Source organism: Erythrolamprus reginae, chromosome 1 (genome assembly GCF_031021105.1).
Source record: "Erythrolamprus reginae isolate rEryReg1 chromosome 1, rEryReg1.hap1, whole genome shotgun sequence".
NCBI lineage: Eukaryota > Metazoa > Chordata > Lepidosauria > Squamata > Dipsadidae > Erythrolamprus > Erythrolamprus reginae.
The window spans coordinates 53924245-53947731 of NC_091950.1; positions in this window are offsets into that span (position 1 = coordinate 53924245).

A 23487-nucleotide genomic window follows, 5' to 3' on the forward strand; every position below is an offset into this window, starting at 1 on the left:
TTGACAGGTAGGACATTGTGGCAGATGATTTTATGAACTACATTTAGATTAGATCAAAGGCAACGTAGCTCTAAGCTATAACTGTACAACTTACAACTTTCTCCTTCATTCTTTCTAGTGAGGATAACATGATGTTTGTTCATTTTTCTGCTTCTTTCTGCTTATACTTTATTTACTTTTTGCTTCACTACACATTTACATAATTTTTATGTCTTTTGTATGATTAAGAATATTTAATTGAAAAGTTTGGAAAATTGATAGCGCATGAAGCCAAGCTAGCTGAATCAAAGTCTGCCCCTACTGAAGGTGAAAGTAAGTGACTCGCCTTTGATGAGAGGCTTTTAGGTGTTGGAAAAATCTTAGATTTCAGAAACCGAAGTCAGTGGTCTGATCTGGATGACCTATACATACTATGCAAACAATTTGAACTTTTGATTTCCTTCCATCTGAGAGCGCCTAGGCCAGTGATGGCGAACCTATGGCACAGGTGCCAGAGGTGGCCTGCAGAACCATATCTGCCGGCACACAAGCCATTGCCCTAGCTCAGCTCCAGCATGCATGTGCGAACCTTCCAGCTGATTTTTGGATCACAGGGAGGCTCTGGGAGGGCATTTTCAGCTTCCAGAAGGCCTCTGGGAGGATGGGGAAGGGTGTTTTTGCCCTCCCAAGCTCAAGGGAAGCCTCCGAAGCCTGGGAGGATGAAAAACAGGCCTACCAGGCCCACCAAGTTGGGGAATGTTCTGCCGGGCTCTCTGGTAGGAGCCTCCCGAAAATTCAAGGGTACAAATTACACACACACAGACGTTTGAAAATTCAAAACAATGTTCTTTATCACAAAATTCAAAATAAACTAAGCACTCTTTTTGTATTGCAAAGAGCACTCGTCCCAAAACAACCGGGTAGTCTGTACAATTTCCCTTAAGCAGTCATTAAGTACTTAGCTAGCAGCTGTGAAGAAACTTCACACCCCTTCTTCTTCCAATGAAGTGAGACACACACTCACACGTTGCTCTGCTTTGGTTTCAAAGGCATAAAAAATCAACAAACAAAGTCCAGAAAACAGCAACACTGCGATCAGATACTCTTTCACAATGGCCAAACCCACACACTGCTATTTATAGCAGCAACCCTAATTACCGGAGCCCCACCCAACCACAGGTGACCTCATTTTCTCTTGTAATAATCCTACAGTTGTTGTCTCCTATGCATCACTCTACGCATGCGTGGATGTGTCATTAATTCTTGTTCAGAATCCAAGGATGATACAGATGATTGATCTCCTCCTGGGCTAGCAGCTGTGAAGAAACTTCACACCCCTTCTTCTTCCAATGAAGTGAGACACACACTCACACGTTGCTCTGCTTTGGTTTCAAAGGCATGAAAAATCAACAAAGTCCAGAAAACAGCAACACTGTGATCAGATACTCTTTCACAATGGCCAAACCCTCACACTGCTATTTATAGCAGCAACCCTAATTACCGGAGCCCCACCCAACCACAGGTGACCTCATTTTCTCTTGTAATAATCCTACAGTTGTTGTCTCCTATGCATCACTCTACGCATGCGTGGATGTGTCATTAATTCTTGTTCAGAATCCAAGGATGATACAGATGATTGATCTCCTCCTGGGCTGTCTGCCAAACTCCCCTCTTCCCTGTCACTCACGCTTCCTTGGTCAGAGGAGGCTTCATCGGCAGATTCCATTGGGAGCAAAACAGGCCTGCGGCATGTGGATGTCTCCCCCACATCCACCTGCACATTCCTTGGGGCAGGAGCTGGGCCAGAGCTAACCACAACAGGGAAAAATTCTGTTTCTGGCCTACAGAGGGCCTCCAGGGGGGGAGGGAAGAGGAGGCATTTTTTGCCCTCCCCAGGCATTTAATTATGGGTGAGGCACTTGCACAGGCTCAATAGTGTATGCACACGTGCTTTCGGCACCTTAGGGGGAAAAGGTTTGCCATCACTGATCTAGGTAGACTACAAACAGTTAAAAACCCTTGTTAGTTTGCAAGGCATTTATGCAAGTTTGAATGGGAGCTGGCAGGGATTAGAAGGGGGCAGATAAACCTTCCATTTCACTCCCACCCCTTTCCCCCATTTCCTCATTTCGAATTGCTCTGCCCATCACTGCGTTTTTTATTATACACATTTAATGTTTTATTGTATTTAAACTGTTTTGTGCATCACTTATTGGCTGGAAAAACAACCATAAAATCTGACAAAGAGGAAGAAAGAATGAATGAGTGACTAACTGACTGAATGAATGGATAAGCGTATAAGAAGATCAAAAAGGGAAGAAAGTTAAACGACAACAACAAATGATTCCTCCTCTTCCTGCTGTTTCACTGATAGCTATTAATGTGTTTTAAAGTCTTCCAGATTGGCCTTGAGAAATCAGTTATCCTGCTCCTTGTCTCAGCAGAAAAAACCCACAGGGGCTATTCACAGCAATCTAAGTTAATAAGCTGTAAACTATTTTTTTTCCCAAAAGAAATGAAGAGGGAAAAAAAGACCCAACCCCGAATCTTTAATAAATAAATTCCATCACTTTTAGAGGAGCAAAGGAATGGTGGCTAAGAAAGCTTTCATGTCATTATTGAGGAAAAGGCATAACCTTTAGGGAAGCAGAGCAAGGAAATCTGGGAAAGTGTGTAATTTTTTTGTATGCAATGTATGCATGTTAAAAGAGTTGCAGGATTAAAACTGCATGGCTGTAGGCATGATCTTGACTTTTTTAAAAAAATAAACCATCCCCAAAATGTTTTTGTGCAGGATAAATGTCATGACTCAACTTGCAGTGATTCAAAGACTCTTCTTCCTCCTCTTTCCCATTATTTATTTATTTATTTATTAATCAGATTTGTATGCCGCTCCTCTCTGCAGACTTGGGGTGGCTCACAGCAATAATAATACAATGTAAACAAATCTAATATTTAAGTTAATTTTAAACCCCAATTTAGAAACCAATCATACATACTAGCATACCATGCATAAATTTTATAAGCCTAGGGGGAGGGAAAAGTATCAATTCCCCCATGCCTGACGACAGAGTGGGTTTTAAGGAGCTTACAAAAAGCTAGGAGGGTGGGGGCAACCCTGATATCTGGGGGGAGTTGGTTCCAAAGGGTCGGGGCCGCCACAGAGAAGGCTCTTCCCCTGGGTCCCGCCAAACGACATTGTTTAGTTGACGGGACCCGGAGAAGGCCAACTCTGTGGGACCTAACTGGTCGCTGGGATTTGTGCGGCAGAAGGTGGTCCCAGAGATATTCTGGTCCGGTGCCATGAAGGGCTTTATAGATCATAACCTATTATGGCCCACTTGATCATCTATCCTTCATTCCAGAGAGTAATGGTGAGCATTGTTGGTGTTATAGGAATTCTTGTGTGTTATTTTTTACAGAAATAAGTCTTTATCTGAAGGCTTTCAGAGGTAAGGATGCCCAATCTAAATCCAAACATTAAAAATAAAGGGAGGAGACCAGAGACATTCTTGAAAGTATAAAGAGATGGCTTGCATGTGTAAAAACAGGCAGGGCTATAATTCCTTCATCACACCCTTCATATGGGTCCCAGTGAGCATCAGTGCAGATACCCCTGTGCAATATCTTGCTTTCTAGATAGACCCAGAATAACACTCTTGTGGTCAGGGGTGGGCTGCTGCCTGGATGGGGGGGAAACGCAGTGAGGTAGCAAAAATGGAGCTCCACCCCAGAGCACCCAATTTTCACTGAAAGATGTTGAAAGAAAATGCAGGGCGTCCTGCATAAGCCACAGCCACAGTGTAATAGTAAAATTTTTGATAGCTCTTCACTGCTTGTGGGATCTTTTCTTTCTTTGCTGAAAAGAAAGTAACTGGTTCAAAGTCTCCATTAACTAAGCATTGGCTTCAATATGCATCCCCCCAGCCTCATGCAGAATCATTATTGACAAAATAAATTCCTAATGAAAATGCCACCTGCTTGGCATTTAAGCTGATAAGAAAAGATCTTATTCATTGAGATGGGATGTCTCCATGCACCCTGGCATAAAGATGCTGTGGCAATATCTCTCCCCCCCCCCCCCAGATCTTGTCTAGTTATTATCTCCAGCCTGTGAGTCAGATAATGTGAAATCATTCTTAGCTGTACTGGGGCTAAAGTATTATCTTCCTCTGTATTCAGGCTTGATCCAGGATGAAACTCTCATAGACTTCATCAGCCATCACTTTGGAGGCTAGCCAGGTAGTGACGTGAAAAAGTTTCAAGAGGGGCAGGATATAGATTTGCAATAGGGCATCAAACTTCATGCAAGTCCAGTTTTTGAGGATAGGATAGGCTTTCTCAGTAGCAGAGAAAGCCCTTCTTGTTGCTTGCCCCAAAAGAAACAAGGCAAGAGCTGAATCTACGGAGAGGGGCGGCATACAAATTTAATAAATAAATAAATAAATAAAAATAAGAGCTGGCTTTGAGGTCTGAAAATATATATATTTAGAAACACCCTCTTGGCAAATCTAAAGGATCATCTGTTACTGCTGCAAATCTATTTGCAAGTCAACTTTCAAGAAATACCTCCCACACATCAAAAGGACTATATCCTAGTTTTACCCTAGGTTTTCTCCTTGCTCAGGAAAACAGGTAACATATAACTGTGCTGATCTAACCTGCAATGTAATGCACTCTCTTAAATTTAATCACTTGTGCCAATTCATGTTCCTGGATCATTCAGCTTAATGTTTACCTGGACTAGCACTTTTTCTTGACCTTTCTTTGAACATTATCACAGCAAAGTGGCCATATCAAGATGCTTGCACATTGTTCAGTACATAATGGGAAAAGATCTTAAAAACAGCAAAGCTATAATACTTAGTGCCCCAAATAACTGTAGGAAGTGCTTGTACTTCTTAGCATTGTTAGGTTGTTATTCCATTATGCTAGTGTTTCTCTTAAAAGCTTGTGGCAATATTTTATGGAGGATAAAACTGTCAGTAGTTACTAGTCATGATTGTTATATTTACGGCCAAAATCAAAAGGCAATTTATCATTCAGCAGTAGGAGCAGGAGAACATGGGTAGGAGAACACTATTACAGCAGCTCCATCCATTGATCTGTGCAGGATTGATGAAGGAGGGTATAACTGTACATGTATGGATTCCTGTGCATGGTTAATAATTAAATGAGTGTAAATTCCTGACAATACTGATAATCTTATGCATCAATTAGATGCTATGATCTGTGTCCCTGGACTTGGAGGGATGTATTTGATTGGGGTTAAATACAGATGCATGTAATCCATATAGTCACCCATGCAGTTTTCACCAATTGATGACAGGGACAGGAGAAAATTCATCCATTCTTTTCCCCATCCAGTTTTCCAGTTTTCAGCCATTGTATGCATCAGGGTTGGCAGCAGAAGAGGAAAAGGGAGTTTTATCATTCACTTCCAAACAATCTTGAGGTTTATCATTGGAGAAACCTCAGGAAAGAGTCATCTAGTGGGATTGGCATGTTCTTTTTGTAGGAAAGCAGAAGATAAATTGAACCAAATGGCATTAGGAACATACTATTTTGCATGACTTTTGCAGGGTACCCAATGAAGATTGCAATAATGGATACCCAAAAAGTATTTAACTCTCTCCTTATTTTATTTAAAACATATTGTTATGAGTGACATTTGGACCACCCAACTAAGCACATGTTGATTTGTAGATGTTTACAAATGGTTAAACACTATAAATTATTCATTTTATTCACATAAGAACTGCGGTGACACAGTGGTTAGAATTCAGTACTGCATGTGTTGAATCCTATGTAAATAGTTGGTTCCATGAAAAAACGCTGTCTGTGCAAAATCGGAAGTCGCGCCTGATTGGCTCAGACGCTGACTGGCTCTCTTTTGGCAGGAGCCGCAAAAGTATAAAAGAGCGGCTGCTCTCCATGTAAAGCCAGACGTGTTCCCGCTGATTGTCACTTTGTCTTTAAGAGCTGAATAAAGGAACCGTCTTATTTAAGCCTTTGTCTCTGGACTCTTCACTGGCGACGACGGACGGAAGAACCACGCGTGCAAGATGAACAACCTTCAAATCGGCCGGGCTCCTGAGTTCTTCGATCCGGAGAAATCCTCCTGGGACGCCTACATGGCCAAGTTCGAGATCTTCCTCGAAGCTGCTGGAATGAGGGACGCTGACACCGAACGGAAGTGGGCAATTTTCCTGAATTACTGATGCCCAGAGATATTCGATCTCGCCCAGACTCTCACCGATCCGCTTCCAGCCAAATCCGTCGCTTGGGACGTCCTGCAAACCAAGCTCGCAAGCCATTTCAAGCCTACGAAACCAGCCGTCGTCTTCCGGCACCAGTTCTCAAGAATGGCCCAGCTCGAATCCGAATCCATTAACCAGTTCGCTACGCGTCTTCAAATGGTGCTTTCAAAATGTAAGTTTGATAGCCCGGAAGCTCGCCTCACGGATGCCCTAATCTTCGGCATGAGAAATGCCATGGTCCGAAACAAGCTCCTCACCGAAGACGAGCCGTCTCTCCAGGCAGTATTCAAGCTGGCACAAACCGCAGAGGTCGCCGACGCTGCTGCCAAAGAGCTGAAGGAGCATGACAAGCGGGAAGTCGTCACTAAGATCGACTCCACGGTTTCCCGCGCAGAGGCCCCAGACGACCTCAGCCCACCTGCCCTCAACGAGGACAGCTGTTTTCTGCTGCAACAGGACAAGCCGAGACAACCCAGATACCCTCGCCCCATCGCCCCCTGCTCCGGCTGCCGAGGAAACCATCTGCGCCAACGCTGCCCTTTCCGGGACGCCATTTGCCGCCGCTGCAACCGACGCGGCCACATCGCCGAAGCCTGCAGAGCACCCTTGCCTGAGGAATCTTTTTCCACACCTCGTCCTCCTCGGTTCCAGACCCAAACACCTCAACCGCGCGAAAACCGGTTTCCTCGGTTTTCCGGCCGCAAAAACTACTCAACCGCTAACCGCGACTACTCAAGAGGTAACAATCAATTTTCTGTAAATAGCACGGCGACAAAAAATGGGAGCAAGATTGTAATCTCACTGCTCCTAAACAACAAGCCATGCACTATGGAACTTGACACGGGGTCTAAATACACCATTATGCCATGGGAAAAGCTTATAATGTACATGCCTAGCCTCTCAAAGTCTGACCTTTTACAAACTTCATTGGTAATTAGAGATTTTCAAGGGGGGATAATACCTGTTCTGGGCCAAGTGAATGTACCTATTATGTTTAAAACTGTTAAATGTACCCTTCCTATGGTTGTTGTTGCAGGGGCTAGACACTCTCTCTTGGGGTTGGCTTGGATGGAACCATTGGGAATTGAAATTTCTGGTATTTGTACTGTTAACTCTGATAGCATTCCAAATTTCTTACAGGAATTCCCAGAGGTGTTTAGCCCCACCTTGGGATCGTATAAAGGGCCTCCTATCTCCTTTTCTATTGACCCCAAGGTTCCTCCTGTCCGGCTCAAACCACGCAGGGTACCCCTCCCGCTCCTTCCCAAGCTTGACCTACAGCTAGATAAGCTCATAAGCCAGGGCATTTTAGTTCCTGTAGAGCAGGGGCCTTGGGAAACACCCATAGTCACGCCTCTTAAACCTGATGGCTCTTTGAGGGCTTGCGCTGACTATAAGTCAACGCTCAACAAAGCCCTCCAACATCACCCTTACCCCATTCCAGTGGTACAACAGTTCCTTCACTCCCTGGGGGAAGGGAAAGTGTTCGCAAAAATCGATTTAGCCCAAGCTTGCCAGCAACTCCCTGTCGATGAACCGACAACACTCGCACAAACCATTGTCACCCACAGGGGTGCGTTTAAATGTACCAGATTACAATTTGGAATAAGCATAGCCCCTGGGATTTTTCAAAGCATAATGGAACGTTTGTTGTCAGGAATTAAAGGGACCATTCCCTATTTTGATGACATTTTAATTTCAGGAGAAAACCAATCTCAACTCAACAAAAGAATAAGAGAAGTATTACATAGGCTACAAGATAAGGGGCTAAGGATCAAACCTGACAAATGTGTGTGGGGAACCAGCAGTGTAGAATTCTTAGGATATAGAATCGATGGGGAAGGCATCCACCCCACTACAGAAAAATTAAAAGCCATCAGGGAAGCCCCAGAGCCACAGAATAAAACAGAATTGCAGGCATTTTTAGGCCTTCTAAACTTTTACTCTGTTTTTTTAAAACAGAAGGCAACAGCAGCAGAGCCTCTACACCGGCTGCTTCAGAAAGGAACCCTTTGGACATGGGGGAGAACTGAGCACGAAGCCTTTTTACAAATAAAGCAGTTGTTAACTTCCACAAGTGTAGTAGTCCAGTATAGCACTTTGCTACCCGTCAGGCTTACGTGCGATGCATCCCCATATGGCATGGGAGGGGTCTTGGCACATGTTTTGCCGAATAATACAGAGGCCCCAATTGCTTTCTTTTCCAGAACAATGACCAATACTGAGAGAAATTACAGCCAACTAGATAAGGAGGCTCTAGCGTTAGTGGCTGGGGTGAAGAAGTTTCATAACTATCTTTTTGGCAGGAGTTTTGAATTGGTTACCAACCACAAGCCTTTACTAGGCCTCCTAGCCCCTAACAAACCAACTCCCCCATTTATGTCTCCAAGACTAATTAGGTGGGCCTTGTTTCTCTCAGGGTACCAGTACGAGCTCATTCACAAAGGGGGTAAAACCATCAACCACGCAGATGGTCTTAGTAGGTGCCCAATGGCAGAGTTAGTAGAGGACCCTGCCCCATCTGCTGATGTCTTAATGATAGAACTCGAAGATAACCCACTAACAACAGCAAGGGAGGTGGCTGTGCACACGCAACAAGAGCCAATTTTGAAAAAGGTGGTAAACTGTGTACTCAAGGGGTGGCAAAATGACTCTGTAGAAACAAACCTAAGTGAATTTAAAACCAAAAGATTGGAATTGTCATATGTTAAAGGTTGCCTGTTGTGGGGTGATAGAGTAATCATTCCTGAAAGCCTAAAGACCAAAGTACTCACCATGCTACATGTGGGCCACCCTGGTATTGTCAGGATGAAGGGTCTAGCTAGGGGGCACTTATGGTGGCCAGGTCTGGATACTGATATTGAAAAGTGGGTAGCCAAGTGTGATCCATGCCAAGAGTCTCGGCCAAATCCCCCCAAAACAACTCCAGCTGAGTGGGAGCAACCTGCAGGGCCTTGGTCCAGGGTCCATATTGATTTTGCAGGGCCAGTGGGGTCACAATATTTCTTAATAGTGGTAGATGCATTTTCCAGGTGGGTTGAAATCATTGCAATGAATAATATAACCACTAGTGCTACAATTAAGGTTCTGCGCCATTTGTTTGCCACCCATGGCTGTCCTGACATCTTAGTGTCAGACAATGGGCCCCAATTGACAGCCAGGCAATTTGAATTGTTTTTAGATAACTTGGGGATCAGACATGCTCTCATCTCGCCTTATTCGCCCTGGGCTAACGGGTTGGTAGAACGGTACGTTCGTGTTGCAAAAGAAGCATTGCGCAGGTCAGGCCCTGGAGATGTACAACAGCATCTGGACCAATTTTTGTTAACACAACATATTACACCAAATTCCCACACACACATAAGTCCTGCTGAAATACTAATGGGAAGGAAACTTAGATCCACACTGGATAGATTACACCCAAGGTATTGTACTCATAATTCTATGTATGTAAATCCTGAAAGACAATTGTATTTGGGTCAAAGTATTTTTGCAAAGAATTTTGATGGGGGTTTGAATTGGATGAAGGGAACAATTGTACAACAAACTGCTCCTAAAACATATATTGTAAAATTGGAAGATGGTCGAATGTGGAAGCGGCACATTGACCATTTACGAAGGCGCATTGAAACCTCCCCTGTGCAAACTGCTAATACAGACTCTTCCCTTCTAATAGACTTTAACGCGCAACCCGCTTTAATGGACATTCAAATGGACTTACCGAGCCAGGAAAGGTCCTCCAGCGACGCTGAGCCATCTTCGTCCTCAGAGGCCGGTGTTGTGCCTGCCCACTCGACTCAGCGGGCTGGAGCCCAAACTCGGCCTCAGCCGCACTGGGGAGGTATAGGCGAACCGACCTCCACCGTTGGAAGCGAGGACTCAAATGATCTGCGTAGACCGAGCAGATTGGAGGATTTCGTCACATGGCTTACTTGATTGATGTATTCTTGACTAAGGAGGGAGGGGTGTTGAATCCTATGTAAATAGTTGGTTCCATGAAAAAACGCTGTCTGTGCAAAATCGGAAGTCGTGCCTGATTGGCTCAGACGCTGACTGGCTCTCTTTTGGCGGGAGCCACAAAAGTATAAAAGAGCGGCTGCTCTCCATGTAAAGCCAGACGTGTTCCCGCTGATTGTCACTTTGTCTTTAAGAGCTGAATAAAGGAACCATCTTATTTAAGCCTTTGTCTCTGGACTCTTCAGCAGGCAACGTCTGCTGCCTGCTGGCTGCCTGCAATTTGGCAGTTTGATTCTCACCAGCTCAAGGTTGACTCGGCCTTCCATCCTTTTCTTGTGGGTAAAATGAAAAGCCAGATTGTTGGGGACAATATGCCGACTCTAGCCCTTAGAGAGGGCTAGAAAGCACTATGAAGTGGTATATAAGTGTAAATGCTATTGATATTGATATTTTATTTCTTATTTCATGTTTTCATTTTGTACATGGCTCCATCACGTATAAATCCTGAGAAATATTACAAGGCAGGAAAGAATTCACAATGCTATCCTTCCCCCCATTCCCTAGTGAAATACCAAGTGAAAAACCTCATAGCTACTAAGCCAATTCCAAAGTGAGACTGTGAATTTATCTACCTATTAGGACTGTGTATATCTCAATTAGAGCAGAATGATCCCATGTTATTATTACACAACAACCACTAACAGTCCTTCTTCTAGGACCACACTTGCAAGACTGTCAGTGGCTAAAAATGACCTTCATATTTCTCTTCTGCCATGAAGAGCGCAGCTTAGGTTGAGAGTGGGTCTCTTCTTCTCTCTCTCCCTCTCTCTTTCTTCTTCCCATTTATAATAATAACAACAAGAACAACAACAACAGAGTTGGAAGGGACCTTGGAGGTCTTCTAGTCCAACCCCCCTTTTAGGCAAGAAACCCTACACTACATGTTATCTAACATCTGCTTAAAAACTTCCAGTGTTGGGGCATTCACAACTTCTGGAGGCAAGCTATTCCACCGATTAACTGTTCTGACTGTCAGGAAATTTCTCCTTAGTTCTAACTTACTCCTCTCCTTGTTTAGTTTCCACCCATTGCTTCTTGTTCTACCCTCAGGTGCTTTCTGCTGATTTCAGCTAATTCATCTTGCAGAATTATGAAGATAATCTCACATTTTAAAAATGAAAAATTCAAACGGGAAAAAAAGTTTTTTTTAATTTATCAAATTAAGAAAGAAAAGTACCTGGATATAATAAATGGGATTCAAAGACTATGTTGGTGCTACTATTTAAAGACAAGAACGGTGGCAGGAATAGAAAAGGACGACTATGTGAAATGAGACACAATGTTATGTTTCCCGTCATTCTTTTATAGAAAGGTTTTATTTTAAAATAGTGCCATAATAGTCATGACTTCTTAGGATCTGACGTCTTGAAACGCATTTAGATTGATGCAGCCAGAGCCTGGAGTTCTCTTGCTGAGTAAACAGTCAAGTGTTCTTAATAGGAACTGCAGTTTCTCGACATCTGTTGGGGAAAAGGGAATGGCGAAACAACAATTTAGATTGAGATTGGTTTTGTTAAATGCATTTAAATTCCAAGATTAGTGGTGTTTCTTCTTTTTCAATTAGCATTTACTTGCAGAAAGGTTACAGATGAAGGGGCTGAGCAAGAGATCTTATGGGGAGGGTGAGTTCCCAGGGCAGTTCAGAAGGCACTAAAACTACACAAGGAGTACTGGCAGAGGACTTCAGCAAATTTAGTAACTTGTGTGCCTGAGCTGAACGGCTGAAAATGTGTGCAATGTGAAAAGTTCACTTACTTACTTTCTTTTTTTTAAAAAAAGGAGAAAATTAACTGTTCCCCCCAAAAGAAATCTCTTTTCCTTCCTAAACAAGATAGCAATCTGCTTTTAAAAGCAGTAAAATCTTCCTTTTCCGGGACAAGAATCAATTTCTCCTATTCCAGATTCATACTGCTGCTCCATAGATACTCCTTGTTTTCTGGATTAAGACAGAAATACATGTGAAATCAATTTTGAAATCCGAACATGCATTAATTCTGATTTTTCTATCAAGGATGGAAACAGTGAGAGCCAAGGGTCACAGGTGGTTCTCCAACATCCATTTGGTGGGCTTCCAAGACCTCTTTCTGTGTCAATGGTTCCAATATCTAGGTCTACTTTTGCACTGGGCAAAATTACAAAATATTTTAAGCCATGAAGATGCTTGAACATCTCCTTTAAGTTCATGAAAATCTCATCTTTCACATAGTATTGTTTGTATAGGGCTTATAATCAGCCACAACTGCAGGGTTTGGGATGGTGTGCACCAGTGGTCCCCAACCTTTCTGGTACCATGGACTAGGAGCAGAAATAGTGGCAAATGGGTAGCAGGAAGGAAAGGATGGTTTCATGCATGCACAAATGGAGCTTCACACACTCTCCTGCTGCTTACGGGGCTTGGTTCCCAAGAGGCCAGAAATCAGTACTGGGCAACGGACGATGGGTTGGGGACCTCTGGTGTATATCACTTCTTCTTTTTTACAATGCATTTGAGTCAGTCTTAACTCCTGGCATTTACCAGGGTGAGTCCATGAATGTATTAAGAACTACAGATAGCCATTCTGTCAATTTAGAATATATGCAGAATAAGTCTTAGGTTAGGGAACAAACCTCCATAAATCATTATTAGTTTACTCTGCTACTTTCCCAGCCTTTGAGGTGCTTAAAGCATATCTCATAGTTTATCCAGATTTAAATATGTGGCCTTTGGATGAGTCAGTGCTCAACAGGATGTGTTCTTTTTTTATTCAAATGTAAGCTGTTCCTATATTATTACAGAGCTGATTATTAAATACCTTGGACTACAGATAGCAGTTCTTCCCCTGCCTTTGGAAGTGATATAAAACGTATTGATATACACAATTAAGGTCTTACCTATAAAATAGGAAGGTGTAAAGTACATTCTAAATTTTGCTAAATTTTGTAGCAGAAACCTCTTCTGATTGTACTTTGACTTTCTTTGTATGTGTGAATATATACATTATAGAATGTAAAAGGGTTCAATTATTTTGAAAATGACCCTGGGGCTTCCATTAAAGGATACTATATTAAACTGAATTACATTTTCAGATGGCTACTCTGTTTTCCCCAAAACAACAAACAACAATAATAAGCCAAATCAGGTTTTTGATTGGGATGGCATTGTAGTGAGGCCAAGTGCTTATTTCAGGGTTCAGAAAACTATTTAACAATTTTCAGGGAAACATGGCATGAGAAAGATATGGATTTATTTTGTCTTCTCTTCTCTCTGTTTCATTCCCTTACTAATCTAAGCCTGGCATCTGAGGCAAAAAACGTAACTAAATAATGCCTTGTTTTCACTTTGCTGTCCTGTTTTTTACTGGAGTGTCAGGAAGTGCTGAGTTCTGTTAAATACCTCTATGGACACTCAAAACAAGCTGAGATGGATTGCACTATTTATTGATCTCATTTATATTGTCTAGGAGTTTTCATACTGTTATTGTTAATCTGATGAAGTACAAAGTGGAATGGAATGTTTAGGAACTGTGTACCTTATCACACACAAACCTGTTAAAAGGCCAATTTTAATTGGGAAGCGACCTGAATGAGCCAGCCAAACTATCTGGTTTGAATGGCTATACAATTTCCAAAACCCAATTAGATGGCATAACAGAAATGGAATGTGAAAGTCTATAGCTTTCAGGTCCCTATGCATTCATTTTATTTGTTGTCCTTTAAAAACATGCATTTATTTTGCTTTCAAACAGTTGCTACATTATCTTTAACAGGCAGATAAGGAAATGTTTGTCACTATTTTTATAGGAGTGTTCAGATATTCCTGTGAGCATCTAGAAAAAGGACAAATTAAATTAAACCTACTGTCCTTTTATTATTTCTTTCAACTGTGAACAGCTTGAACAACTGCTGGAAACAGGCAATATTGCATGGGAGTTCAACCTCTCAAAACAGGGAGTATTTAATTTTCAGAAAAATAATTCATTTCAGGTACTTTAGCTTATTGTTTATTAGCCACTATATTTTTCCTTCCATAAGAACTTGATATGAAAGTTTGTTCAGAATTCTGACATATACATGGAACTAAGTTGTCTTTGCCTAAAGTGGTGACTCTTAGCACCATTTATAGTGATAATAATGGTAAGTCATAATGGGTGAAACCAAATAAATGTAGTTCTCATTTCTTTTCTTGAAAAATTCTAAGGACATTTATGTAAGCTTCAGAATATTCTTCAATCAAATAAGAATATTCTAAAGCTTGCATAATGGTTCTTAAGAACTTTTTGAAGTCCTTGTTCCATAAGGTTCCTAAACTTCTTGAAGGCTTAAAATGAAGCTTTTCGGGGCCTCCCTCTCCCCTTTTCATCGTCCTGTTTTATTTTTTTCGGGTGGGTTGTTGGTGGATCATGTCTTTTGTATCATAAGTCTGAGAAGAGAGATTGCCTTATCAATGATTCTGTGAATAGTTTTGGAGGCTTATTTAGTTGAATAAGCAAGATTGGAATATGAAAATTAAATATTGATAAAGCAGATTAAATTTCAGCTTTGGAAAACTATTTGAACCAAGATGTATTAATATTTTAATTAAAAAAATGAAGAGAATAGTGTGCAATAGATTTTGGGCGTTCGTTTCCTGTTCCAACAATTGAGCATTAAAATCTTTTTCAGGAAAGCAAGTAAAGGAATTGTTTTTTCTTTCTGTCCCACTAGATCTGGGACAATGGGCATGTTCCAGGTCCTGTCAGTGAAACAGTGGTATCTATGCAATTTTGGAAGTAATTATCTCTGGAACAGCTTCATCCCCAGATATACGATGGCCTTCTGATCTTCAGGAAAGCAGTGGAGACTTTTCTCATAAGTCTTGGGATCAGAATATTGATGGAATTGACACAATGTTGCTGATTTAGGGAAATGAGTTTCATTGGCCTCAACATTTATATATAAATCTGCAAACATAGGGAAATACTAATCACTGACTTTCCTTCCATCATAGAATTCAGAGCAGCCACTGGCAAATCAAATTGCTGCTTAGTTTCAGCCAGTCAAGTCTTAGACCATTTCCAGAATGAACAACAGCAATAACAAAAGGATAGCTGAAATGTTTTCAATAATTACAACAATTCTTCTAGTACAATGAGATAATAATTGAGAAGAAAGATAGCGATGGCAAGAGATCTTGTTAAGATGAGAGATTCAAAGTCATTAGGAATTGCTTCAACTTTTGTTAATTTTGATGAAGGATTTTTACACTTCCAATTGATATGAGAAAGATTTTATTGTATTGGGTGACATGAAGCTTAGCAGTTTAGAGAAAATAGTTGGGAGAGTCGATAGCATGTTTATAAGCATGGCCAATGGTTTGCCCTTTACAATTCTCTGAATTGCAAATCTCGGGTAAATTTGGAGAGGCTAACACACCAGCACATTCCCACTTTCAGATGAAGAGCAGCAGGTACATTTTGACACACACGTAAATCAAACGTGTGCCTTTCATATCAGATGGGCAAAACTTGATCATATGCTTTGCTAATCTAGTATGCTGAGTCTCCCATTAAGCACTTATGTTTTTTGGAATTTAAACAATCACACACACACAAATGCCATGGCAATGCTTTGCTCTGGGAAATGTGTAAATGTGAAAATTATGTCAGGACAGATTGCAACTGCAAGTTGAAGAAACCCAAAATATGCTTATTGAAAAGCAATGTGGGGGTGGGGCTTCTGAAAGGTTGTGAATGGATTGATAATGCTTTCCAGGGATGTTGCTAAACTTATGAGTCATCAATTATAGCTTTTGTATTTTCCTTTATAATAGTTACCTCAGACAATTGCATCAGTATTAAGGATCCCACGGTATACATGGGAAAGCAAGCCTTGGTGTACTTTCATAAAACTACACTTCTTGTTTTTACCTTTTCTACAGATTTACATTTTACATTGCAGGCACTTTGATCTTTCAGGTTGCTGGTCAGCAATTTAGTCACAACTATTGACTTTCAGATCGATGGTGCTGTGGTCCACCAGTGACCTGCAGAGCTGACAACAGAGTTGGGCAGTGAGGAGGCTGAGGAGGATCATGCGCCAGTCCTGGAGTCTGGAGAAGGCTCTGCGTTGGAGGCAGAGATGGGGCCAGGGCCATCTGGAAGTTCTATGCTGACTCAGGAGCCTCCAGTGAGGCAGAGGAACGGGGAGAGACTGTTCCCAGCACACGCATGCACAGAGCTGCCAGAAGGCAAGAACAATTAAGACACAAAGGCCGACTCAGGAGTAAGGCTTGGAGATGATTGACCCCTCCCATAAAACATAAAGGAGAAGCAAAGGAACACGAGCCTTTGCAGGAAGCAACTTTGTTCATTTTGGTTGGTTTAAACACTAAAGCTCGGTTCTGCCTTTGTGCTACATTTGCCCTTGCCAATATAATTGCCAATTAAGTTTTTGGCAGGATGTCAAGGAACTTGAAGTTGGGTGATTATCAGCCTTACCCTGAAAGACCGTGGCAGATTTCTGTCGGACTCTTTACAAACTGCTTGGAACTCATTACAGGCTGTGAATGAACATAATTCACAGCCATTGAAATAAATAGAGGGTTTTTGGAACTAAGTTTCTGATTGTTGCTGTCTCAGGAAGCCTTTGATCAGAACAAATGGATGGCTTATGTGTCATCAGCTCTTACTGACCACATAGACAATTTTTTCTACATGATAATATGTGCCTAACTCGGTCTTTCAAAACTTCTAATGGTGGGTTCATTGCTGCTGTAACTGACTCTATCTAGAAACATAGAAACATAGAAGACTGACGGCAGAAAAAGACCTCATGGTCCATCTAGTCTGCCCTTATACTATTTCCTGTATTTTATCTTACAATGGATATATGTTTATCCCAGGCATGGAACCCTGCTGTTCTGTTCGGGTCGTATGTGACCCGAAGCCAAGTTTGAGTCCCTGTAAAAAATTTTCCCTGCATATCTGAAACTTGAAATTTCATGCTGGTTCATCATTTCAGGGGTTCTCTCTATGAGAATTTTTTTTGGGGGGTGGGGGGCTTAGTTTTTGCTGGGCAAAAAAAGTTACAAATCTTATGTTCCTGGGTCACCCTGACCCGGACCGAAAACTCTTCATTTGCAGTGCTTATGTTTGGTCTTTTTGAAAGCTTTTTTCACTTGGAAAGTAGTCTGAACATTTCTGCACACAATGATATGAAAATTGAAATGAAAAAAGTAAATCTTATTGGTTTATTTTGCGGATATAATGCACGCCCCCCCCCCGTTTTTGTGAAAAAATTTTCAATTTATGGATAGTTTTGCTTGCAAAATGCATTCTATTTTACTAAAGTTGGTGTGGGATTGGTAGCTTGAACATTTCTGAATATAAGAAAAATATAAAGGAACTGAAAAAAATGATTCTTATTGGTTTTTTAACATCAGAAATAAGGCCTCCCCCCCCCCCTTGGCTGCTTGCAACCATTTTCACTTTTTATTTTTTTATGCTCCAAATCCGAAATATTCTTTAAAATCTTAGGCATTCATTTACTCAATTTAACAATGCTGATCATCAAAAAATATTTTTGGGGTGGTGGCTAATTGTTTTCTGGGCAAAAAAAAATCATAACTTTGAATCTGTTTCTGTTCGTATGTGACCGGACCAAAAATATTTTTTTTAGGTACTTGAATTTGATCTTTTTGAAAACTTTTTCAACTGGAAAACTAGTTTGAACATTTATGAACATAATGATATGAAAATTGAACTGGAAAAATTGAGACTTATATTTTTATTTTGATCAAAAAGCCCCTCCCCCCATCCTTTTTTAATTTCGTGTCAATTTCTATTTTTTAAGGCTACAAATCCCTAAGGAATTTTCCCCCAAAAGGTTTGATATACTAAATTGAACATTTCTGAATATAAGAAAAATATAAATGAACTGAAAAAAATGGTTCTTATTGGTTTATTTTTGCCACAAAAGGGCCACCCCCCCTCGGCCTTGCTGTTTGCCATTATTGTCACTGTTTATACATATTTGTCTAGAAATATTTGGAATATCCTTTTGAAAATCAACCACATTGTAGCCAGAGAACTAATTTTATGAAACAAATCCATTTTACTAAAAAAAAGTATGTAAGTTTGAAATTAACAGCATAATTTTTATATAAATTGAAATAATTGAGGCATACTTTATGTGCAAAATAAACCAATATGCATCAATTTTTCCAGTTCAATTTTCATATCATTATGTTCAGAAATGTTCAAGCTACCAATCCCACACCAACTTTAGTAAAATAGAATGTATTTTGCTAGCAAAACTATCCATAAAGTGAAGACTATTTAAAAAAAACGGGGGGGCATGCATTTCATCAACAAAATAAACCAATATGCATCAATTTTTCCAGTTCAATTTTCATATCATTATGTTCAGAAATGTTCAAGCTACCAATCCCATACCAACTTTAGTAAAATAGAATGCATTTTGCAAGCAAAACTATCCATAAATTGAAAAAAATTTCACAAAAACAGGGGGGGCGTGCATTATATCCGCAAAATAAACCAATAAGATTTACTTTTTTCATTTCAATTTTCATATCATTGTGTGCAGAAATGTTCAGACTACTTTCCAAGTGAAAAAAGCTTTCAAAAAGACCAAACATAAGCACTGCAAATGAAGAGTTTTCGGTCCGGGTCAGGGTGACCCGGGAACATAAGATTTGTTACTTTTCTTAAACAGAACAGCAGGGTTAAATTCAGTTACTGTGGATTTACCAACCACGTCTGCTGGAAGTTTGTTCCAAGGATCTACTACTCTTTCAGTAAAATAATTTTTTCTCATGTTGCCTTTGATCTTTCCCCCAACTAACTTCAGATTGTGTCCCCTTGTTCTTGTGTTCACTTTCCTGTTAAAAACACTTCCCTCCTGAACCCTATTTAACCCTTTAACATATTTAAATGTTTCGATCATGTCCCCCCTTTTCCTTCTGTTTTCCAGACTATACAGATTGAGTTCATTAAGTCTTTCCTGATACGTTTTATACTTAAGACCTTCCACCATTCTTGTAGCCCGTCTTTGGACCCGTTCAATTTTGTCAATATCTTTTTGTAGGTGAGGTCTCCAGAACTGAACACAGTATTCCAAATGTGGTCTCACCAGCGCTCTATATAAGGGGATCACAATCTCCCTCTTCCTGCTTGTTATACCTCTAGCTATGCAGCCAAGCATCCTACTTGCCTTTCCTACCGCCCGACCACACTGCTCACCCATTTTGAGACTGTCAGAAATCACTACCCCTAAATCCTTCTCTTCTGAAGTTTTTGCTAACACAGAACTGCCAATGCAATACTCAGATTGAGGATTCCTTTTCCCCAAGTGCATTATTTTACATTTGGAAACATTAAACTGCAGTTTCCATTGCTTTGACCATTTATCTAGTAACGCTAAATCATTTACCATATTACAGACCTCTCCAGGAATATCAACCCTATTGCACACTTTAGAGTCATCGGCAAATAGGCAAACCTTCCCTACCAAACCTTCCCCTATGTCACTCACAAACATATTAAAAAGAATAGGACCCAGAACAGACCCTTGTGGCACACCGCTTGTAACCTGACTCTGCTCAGAAAACTCGCCATTAACAATAACTCTCTGATGTCTATGCTTCAGCCAGCTTGAAATCCACTGAACTATCCAGGGATTAAGTCCAATCTTCACTAATTTATCTATCAGCTCTTTATGTGGAACCGTATCAAAGGCTTTGCTGAAGTCCAGATAGGCAATATCCACGGCACCACCTTGATCCAACACCTTTGTGACATAGTCAAAGAACTCAATGAGATTAGTCTGACACGATTTGCCTTCAGTAAAGCCATGCTGATTTGGGTCCAATAAGTTATTGTTTTTTAGATGCTGATTTATCCTCTTTTTGAGTAGAGTCTCCATCATTTTAACTACAACTGATGTCAAGCTAACTGGCCTGTAGTTACCAGCTTCTTCTCTACTGCCCTTCTTGTGGATAGGCACAACACTGGCCATTCTCCAATCCTCAGGAACATCTCCTGTTAACAGGGATTGGTTAAACAAATCAGTCAGGGGGGTAGCAATGACAGATCTGAGTTCTTTAAGAACTCTGGGGTGGATGCCATCTGGACCCATTGCCTTATTTATCTTTAATCTTTCAAGTTCTTCTAAGACATCGGCTTCTAAGATCACTGGAGCTGAATCCGTACAGCTGGAAGCAATGCTATATCCCTCTATAGTATTATTTTGTAAGGTGTCTTTTGAGAAAACTGAACAGAAGTAGCTATTGAAATGGTCAGCGATCTCCTTATTCCCATCAATGTATGTATTATTCCCGGTACTAAGCTTTGTGATGCTGCAGTTTTTCTTCTTCCTATCACTAATATATCTGAAGAAGGTTTTATCCCCCTTCTTTACAGATTTTGCTATTTCTTCCTCTTTTGAGGCTTTAGCAGCATATATTATCTGTTTCGCCTCCTTCTGTCTCATTTTATACACCTCTCTATCAGCTATACTTCCAGACTCTTTATACCTCCTATAGGCTGCCTTTTTTTCATTGACTATAGCCCTTACATCATTGCTAAACCAAAGCGGTTTCTTCTTCCTTTTACCTTTAGTTACTTGCTTTACATAAAGTCTTGTGGCTTTTAAGATGGCCTTTTTTAATACAGTCCACTGGGTGCTCGCTCCTGCCATATTATCCCTCCCCTTTAATTCATTATTTAAATAGTTTGTTTCTGGTCAACTTCTCTTTCCTTCCACCTTTTCTAGCATCAAAACCTTCTCCAGAGAGCTAGCATTTTACCTATGTGGGAATTAAAGAACAACTGGTTACCAGAAGTTTAGCAGGATGAGTGAATGACGATAAGACACAATCTTGGCTGCAAGGACATGGGAGCTCTCTGGAAATATGAGTTGGGATTATCTAAAAGTTCCCATCTATGGGAAATTTCACATCTCACTGCTTTAGAAGAAACACCAAAGAACTGCCTTTAAAGCATTTCCTCTGAAAGAGGAACTGTGCTAAGAACTATTTGTAATGTAATTGTAACAGCAGACATGTGCATTAAACCAGTTGAAAAGTAAAGCATATTTCCCGCCTTTCCTTCCTTCATGCCACACTTTTTAAAATAGTCACTATAACAACCCCCCCCCCCCAAAAAAAGGGCTAAACTAACTTTCTACCAGTAATAATTAAATGTTCTAAGTCAATTAATTAGATTCTCAAATAAAATAGAGTTTGATTCTGGTGCCCTGAGACTAAAGGCATTTACTTGGGAATAAGCACTTTTACTATTGTTCATGGAAAGAATTTAAAGATACAGACAATAAAAGTACATCTGTGCACACAAGCAGTGGTGGGTTGCTCCCGGTTCGGCCAAGTTCTTTGAAGCTGTAGCAGCAGCAGGAATCTCCACCCATTCACCTGGAACACTTCTGCGCATGCTCAAAAGTGTCACACAGATGCACACATGCGCAAAATAGTAGCAATGGGATTTAGAATTCACTACTGCCCGCAAACATTGCTGACCAGTTGCCCTCTGTTTATATCATATTTCTAAAATCAAGAACAAACATCACAGTCAGTGTTCGCTGAAATCCAAGAGTTAATACCAGCCATTTTTGCCACAACTCATAGAAACATAGAAGACTGACAGCAGAAAAAGACCTCATGATCCATCTAGTCTGCCCTTATACTATTTTCTGTATTTTATCTTAGGATGGATCTATGTTTATCCCAGACATGTTTAAATTCAGTTACTGTGGATTTACCAACCACGTCTGCTGGAAGTTTGTTCCAAGGATCTACTACTCTTTCAGTAAAATAATATTTTCTCACGTTGCTTTTGATCTTCCCCCAACTAGTAACTTTAGATTGTGTCCCCTTGTTCTTGTGTTCTCTTTCCTGTTAAAAACACTTCCCTCCTGGACCTTATTTAACCCTTTAACATATTTAAATGTTTCGATCATGTCCCCCCTTTTCCTTCTGTCCTCCAGATGATACAGATTGAGTACTCAACTCATTTCATGTGCTACTCTTTAAAAAGTCAATTAGGTCATGAAAATCTTGCCTGTAGATGTAATGCCATTACTCTGCCATTCTCCTTTATATAGGAAGGATCAATAGAAGGTGTGTGAGAGAGAGACAGAGAGAGAGAGAGAGAGAGAGAGAGAGAGAGAAGGGGGGGTTCATTTCTCAGGATCTGAAGGCAAATCCTACCTCATGTATAAAAAAAATTGGAAAGATCTGTGCACTGAAAATACTATCCTTATTGGTCAGATATTTCCATAGTCAGGTGAACTGGTAGAAAACCCCTCACAAATAGATGGGGTTCTCTGTTACAAGGTACTATTTACATTAAGATAAATCTAATCTAAAACTTACAGTATATAACACTTTCAATTGTGGGTATCATTTTCATTTTCTAGATTTATTTGTTTATTTTATTTATTAGATTTGTATGCCGTCCCTTTCCGAAGACTCGGACGAAGCTGATATCTGCTCCTTTTGAACTTGGTGGACTATTCCAATTACTGGAACTGATTAGGTGATCCTTTATGTCTCAAGGAATTTTTTAAAAATCTATGATTGATATTGTCCTTTTATTTTATATTAATTTATACATTAAGAGTTTGAACAGATGTGCGTGGATGTGTGCAATTGATTCCAATGAATATAAATCATTAGGAATGTAGTATATGCAACAACTATATTTTCTCTAGTATTTGTTTAAGTGGCTTTTACTTAAAGAGCTGAGTAATTTTATATCTATTTTTTATTGTTGCAATCAACGTTTACTATTGAATTTCATATTGATGACTTAAATGGATGTTGTTAAAAGAGCTGTATAATAGGATGAAACTAAGCATAATGAGCATGTAAGCATGTATTTTGGGTGCTCTTTCTATGTTTGCTATGACATAAGTGCACCAGCGTGCTTTCCGTCCCCTGTCCTATTGATTTTGATTGATTGATTGATTGGATTTGTATGCCGCCCCTCTCCGGAGACTCGGGGCGGCTAACAACAAAAATAGAACAGTATACAGAATAATCCAATAGTAAAAACAATAAAAAACCCATTAAATTAAAAACCAAACATACATTCAGACATCCCATGCATAAAATTGTAAAGGCATAGGGTGAAAGAGTATCTCAGTTCCCCCATGCCTGACGGCAGAGGTGGGTTTTAAGTAGTTTACAAAAGGCAAGGAGGGTGGGGGCAATTCTAATCTCTGGGGGGGGGTTGGTTCC